The sequence below is a fragment of the Melanostigma gelatinosum genome (assembly GCF_949748355.1).
Source record: "Melanostigma gelatinosum genome assembly, chromosome: 9".
In the NCBI taxonomy this organism is placed as follows: Eukaryota; Metazoa; Chordata; class Actinopteri; order Perciformes; family Zoarcidae; genus Melanostigma; species Melanostigma gelatinosum.
The window spans coordinates 9,745,922-9,752,091 of record NC_136642.1 but is presented as its reverse complement, the minus strand read 5'-3'; the positions used below and the strand labels follow the sequence as shown (position 1 = coordinate 9,752,091).

The window sequence follows — 6,170 nt, the reverse complement described above, 5'->3', positions numbered from 1 at the left end:
TACTCTACAGGAGGAGGAGGAGGAGGAGGAGGAGGAGGAGGAGGAGGAGGAGGAGGAGGAGGAGGAGGAGGAGGAGGCGGCGGCAATGGTTGTTTCTGTCTTATTGTGACGGACAGAGTAACCACCATCATCAGAGCACAACAGACTCCAGGAATGATCATTCCTTCCAAACACACAGTCAACACTATTTCCTCTCCTTCTGATTCCTCTGTAACTCACTGATATTTCAACTCTTCCTCTCCACTCGACCTCCCAGCAACAGCGCCCAGTTAGACCAGTTCTACACAGCAGCTGATTCCAGAACTCAAACCTGTCCGGATGATCAGGATATGACTGATCCTCCTCCACTTGTGTCACCTTCCTGTTGTTGTCAGACAGTTTGAGGTTTCTGTTCACTGTGTTTGTGTCGAGTGTGAGTTCACAGGAATCTGATGGAGAGAACAAGACACAATACAGCTGCAGTTATTAATCTATCATCTGTTTGATGATGACATCAGAGATGTGAATGAGTGATGTCACAGTTTGAAGATGCTTTGTTTTCATGAATCAAACTCAAAGCACACTTACACTTCCTCAGACCTGGTCTGAGCCATCGGACTTCAGCAGGCTCCACCCTGAAAGGAGGGGGGGGGGGGGTCAGAGCAGCATGGAGACATGGACGTTACAGCACTCTCACACACAGAGCTTTGTTATTCATGTTCACATGGAGCACTTATTATTCATCAGCTCATATTCTTTGACTTCACTGGAGCTTCTTCTGATTGGCCCATGACGACAGCTCATTGTGTTCACTTATTCATGATGTATTATTATCAGTATTATATTGACCATCGTCATCCATTTCACACTCAGTTTAACCCTAACCTGTCTCCTAGCAACAGACAACACTGGTTTCTATCATCTGTAATCTGGAGGTGAAAATATTACAGTTTAAGTCAGTCTGCAGCCACAGAGCAGTGCCTGCGTCTATGAAGGTATATTTGTGTCTTTATTACACAAACAAAGAAAAATGTTTTGAGAGCAAATTTCTCGAACTGCAATCAAAAATCAAGTTTGAAAGTAAAAATATATAAACTGAGAATAAACTATTTGTTAGTTTTGCTTATGAAACTAGAGTTTTTGGCTGCAAATCAAAAACCTTTACTTTTAAATCAAAAAGCTATGAGTTGAGCTTGGATGTAGTGGGCGGGGCATACGCTGCTGAATGAGCCAGGAGTTTCTATTGGTGGGTTCGACTTGGATCCCGGTATCTGCTTCCACTGTAAACACTGACAGGAGTGATTAGCGACATTATATTGCTCGTTTTTGTCAAAATTATTTTTAACATAGCAGCACTTCACTTTGTTTTCATGTTGCTATGTCTCTTTTTTAAAGAACGACATGGAGGGCTGCTGTGTTTACATGAAGCCCCACAGTGGGCTAACGTTACCTACTCCGATCGTGGTAGGTACAGATCGACACGACACTGTAGCTAAAAACGTGTGTCTTCTCATGACTACACCGGACAGACACTGAAGAAAACATTTACTTCTTCTGCCACCTCTGCTTGAAACCTCCTAAATACTTTAAATCAGTGTATTTTAGATCACATACATGTGCTACAACTCTATTATTTGTATTCATTGGTTCTTCTTGTATGCAATTGTAAATAAACCTATTAAATGAGTTAAATTGATTAACATAAAAATCAAAATGTTGGAGTTCCTGCTAACCAGTACGAAACGTAGCCGTAACCCAAAATATTCAACATAAACACTATTGTAAGTAATATCAGTTGACCCCATACAAAGGCTTGTATCATTTGATAATTAACAAAATTGTGCCACTTGTGCCTTCATAATAAGCTCCAGAAAGTAAAATAGTGACACAAAACGCATTAAACTTACATTTAAATGTATCTGTGTATTAAGTAGCCCACAGTGTGGCTTCTTGTCAACACAGTGCTGCTAAATTTAAAATAATTTTGACAAAACGTTGCAATATAATGTAAACTGACCTCCATGTCGCTAATCACAGTAACCTCCAGTCAGTGTTTACAGTGGAAGCAGATACCAAGAGCCAAGTCGAACCCACCAACAGAAAATCCTGGCTCATTCAGCAGCGTATGCCCCGCCCACTACATCCAAACTCAACTCGTAGGTTTTTGATTTGCAGCCAAAAATTCTAGTTTCATAAGCAAAAATAATAAATAATGTATTCTCAGTTTAAATATTTTTACTTACAACTTGATTTTTGATTGCAATGCGAGAAATTTGCTCTAAAAACAAAGATAAAAATATACCTTCATAGTGTCCCCCTATGGTCCAGTCCTCAATAAACCTCTTTGGGCTCTGACACACCATGTCCACAATCAGCTGTTGATCCTTCACTGAGCTGTGGCTGCAGCAGTCCTCTTCATACCTGAGAGTTTCCAGTCTCCAGTGTGGATCCTCCAGTCCAGCAACCAGTTGCTTCACTCCTGAGTCTCCTGGATGATTGTAGCTCAGGTCCAGCTCTCTCAAACTAGAGGACTGGGAGCTCAGAGCTGAGGCCAGAGAAGCACAGCCTTCCTCTGTGATCAGACAGCCTGACAGGCTGCAAACACACGTCACATAATGTGAGGGAACTGTGAGGGCTGGAAGGTTACTGCAGTACTGAGATACTGCCGGATTACATTAACAATGTTACTGATTGTTAGTCACAACCCAACAACACTCACTAATGTCTATCAACAATCTGACAACATTACTGACAACTCTCGGATTCCTCTCTGATATTTCAAGTTATAACAGCAGTGAGAAAAAAACAATATAAGATATGTTTATATAAATATATTGAAATTAAATATTTGATTGAAATCATGAAAGCAGAAACAATCTTATGAATGTTACAAGTTTACCCATTCACGTAAATAAGGACATTGATTGAATCCTGACCTTAGAGTTTCCAGTTCACAGTGTGGAGTCTCCAGTCCAGCAGACAGCAGCTTCACTCCTGAATCCTGCAGGTCGTTGTTACTCAGGTCCAGCTCTCTCAGACTAGAGGACTGGGAGCTGAGAACTGAGGACAGAGCTTCACAGCTTCTCTCTGAGAGGTTACAGCCACTCAGTCTAAAGAGACAAGTATGAAGAACAAATAAGTAGAAAAGTTAACAGCATATTAAATTATGACATATGAATCCAACTCTCTGTACTTACAGAGCTTTGTTGGAGGCTTTAACCACTGGCAGCAGCCTCAGAAGAGCCTCCTCTGAAGCAGAGTATTTCTTCAGGTCAAACACGTCCAGATCTTTTTCTGATGACAGTAAGATGAAGACCAGAGCTGACCACTGAGCAGGAGAGAGTTCATCTGTGGAGAGACGTCCTGAACTCAGGGACTGTTGCATCTCCTTCACTAGAGAACGATCATTCAGTTCATTCAGACAGTGGAACAGATTGATGCTTTTCTCTGGAGACACATTCTCACTGATCTTCTCCTTGATGTACTGGACTGTTCTCTGATTGGTCTGTGAGCGACTTCCTGTCTGTGTCAGCAGACCTCGTAGGAGAGTCTGATTGGTCTGCAGTGAAAGACCCAGGAGGAAGCGGAGGAACAAGTCCAGGTGTCCATTTGGACTCTGTAAGGCCTTGTCCACAGCACTCTGGTAGAGACGTTTTGGTTTGTCAATGAACACTTCAAACCACCAGTAGGTTGTTTGTTCTTCTAACAGCAGATTGACTCCAGAGTTAATGAAGGTCAGATGGACATGAAGAGCAGCCAGAAACTCCTGAACACTCAGATAGACGAAGCAGAACACCTTGTCCTGGTACAGTCCTCTCTCCTCTCTAAAGATCTGTGTGAACACTCCTGAGTACACTGAGGCTGCTCTGATATCGATGCCACACTCTCTCAGGTCGGATTCATAGAAGATCAGGTTGCCTTTCTGCAGCTGATCAAAAGCCAGTTTTCCCAGAGACTCCGTCATCTTCCTGCTCTCTGGACTCCAGTGTGGATCTGTCTCAGCTCCTCCATCATACTTGACCTTCTTCAGTTTGGACTGAACCACCAGGAAGTGGATGTACATCTCAGTCAGGGTCTTGGGCAGCTCTCCTCCCTCTCTGGTCTTCAACACCTCCTCCAGAACTGTAGCAGTGATCCAGCAGAAGACTGGGATGTGGCACATGATGTGGAGGCTTCGTGAGGTCTTGATGTGGGAGATGATCCTGCTGGCCTGCTCCTCATCTCTGAATCTCTTCCTGAAGTACTCCTCCTTCTGTGGGTCAGTGAACCCTCTGACCTCTGTCACCATGTCAACACACTCTGGAGGGATCTGATTGGCTGCTGCAGGTCGTGTGGTTATCCAGAGGCGAGCAGAGGGAAGCAGTTTCCCCCTGAAGAGGTTTGTCAGCAGCACATCCACTGAGGTGGACTCTGTCACATCAGTCAGGATCTCATTGTTGTGGAAGTCCAGAGGAAGTCGACACTCATCCAGACCGTCAAAGATGAACAGAACCAGGAACTCTTCAAACCTGCAGATTCCTGCTGCTTTGGTTTCACTGAAGAAGTGATGGACAAGTTCCACCAAGCTGTACCGTTTCTCTTTCAGCACATTCAGCTCTCTGAAAGTGAATGGAAATGTGAACTGTATGTCCTGGTGGTCTTTGTCTTCAGCCCAGTCCAGAGTGAACTTCTGTGTTAAGACTGTTTTCCCAATGCCAGCCACTCCCTTTGTCATCACTGTTCTGATTGGTTCCTCTCCTCCAGGTGAGGCTTTAAAGAGGTCTACTTGTCTGATGGTTGTTTCTGGTCTGTGTGGTTTCCTGGATGCTGTTTCAATCTGTCTGACCTCATGTTCATCATTGACCTCTGCAGTCCCTCCCTCTGTGATGTAGAGCTCTGTGTACATCTGATTCAGAAGGGTTGGGTTTCCTGCTTTAGCGATCCCCTCAAACACACACTGGAACTTCTTCTTCAGGTTAGATTTGAGTTCACGTTGACAAACTGCAGCAGGAAGTCCTGAATGAACACACAACAAAGAAGATGAATGAGTCAAAGAATAGATTTCAACATGTCATTTCCTCACAGAATGAGTCTATGAATATATGTTGGTCCATCTCTTGAGACGTTAGTAAACGTCCCATTTATCCAGCACGTTAAATCTTTCGAGAAATCCTCTTACTGCTCTGCAGACAGTCAGCCAGCTCCTCCTGCTTCATTCTCCTCAGGAGGTGCAGTGTGATCTTCACAAATGCGTCTCTGCTGCTCCTCCTCTGCTCTTCATCCTCACCGTCCAACACCTCCTCATCCTCCCTCTGACTCTCTAAGAATTCTGGGTAATCTGAACTCACAACCTTCTGGATCTTTTTCAGCTCGTTCTTCACAAAAGTGACGATGTTGTCCTCCAGCAGCTGGAACAGAATATTCTATGAATGACACAAACTAAAACCATGGAACCAAACATCAGATCCATGTTGGACACACTGACAATCCACTGCTCTACAAAGTGCAGCATGGACATGATTGTGAACACAATAGATGTAAAAGTAGTTGTACATGTACAGACCATAAATATGGAGTCCAGGTGTGTTTGATGCTGCGGGGCAGACTGACCTCTGGGAACCTCTGCGCTCTCCTGGTCCTCTCTGTGGAGGAATCATGAACAATCAGCTCACATTGCGTTTGTACCATTAACACAAATACAACAATTAGTTAAAGATGTTGTGTTCTGTCATGATTGATCACAATGAAAACCAGACGCTAAACAGATTCTTATCGCTGCTTTTATTGGACAGTAAAAGTTATTTTATTGGCAGCACGGTATAGTCAAAGATTATATCGTAGGTCAAATTCATTCCGGTTTACTTTATATACCTTCCACCTCTAGATACAACTACAACTAGAAACAACTAGAATCACATCTGATGTGATACTTTTCATATCTGGTGTAGTTTCTATTCTACCATTGTGTTAGTCAGATGTACCAAGACGTAATACTGTTGATCAGTCACATCACTGAAACAAAGGGTCTGTGTTTGGTTTTGTCCACAGCACCATTGGGGAGACTTCCTCCTCAGAGTCTTTCTAGTCTCCAGACCTCTGCAACTAGAGTTAGGATTATATTCAGAATGCTACTTCCTGTCTGATGTAAAACCTACAACAAGTAGTGAAAGATATTGCGTCATGTCATGATCATAATAAGAAATGAGATCATA

General features: G+C 43.3%; 1 pseudogene across 1 annotated transcript; it reads right to left on the bottom strand.

Moving 5' to 3' along the window:
• Positions 1-370: 370 nt before the first annotated feature.
• On the bottom strand, positions 371-5,524 carry LOC306782495 (protein NLRC3-like; annotated as a pseudogene). Its single transcript has 6 exons — positions 5,522-5,524; positions 5,138-5,366; positions 3,177-4,974; positions 2,916-3,089; positions 2,401-2,574; positions 371-428 (listed from the first exon to the last, which is right to left on the bottom strand). The product of its transcript is annotated as a protein NLRC3-like (transcript).
• Positions 5,525-6,170: the final 646 nt, after the last annotated feature.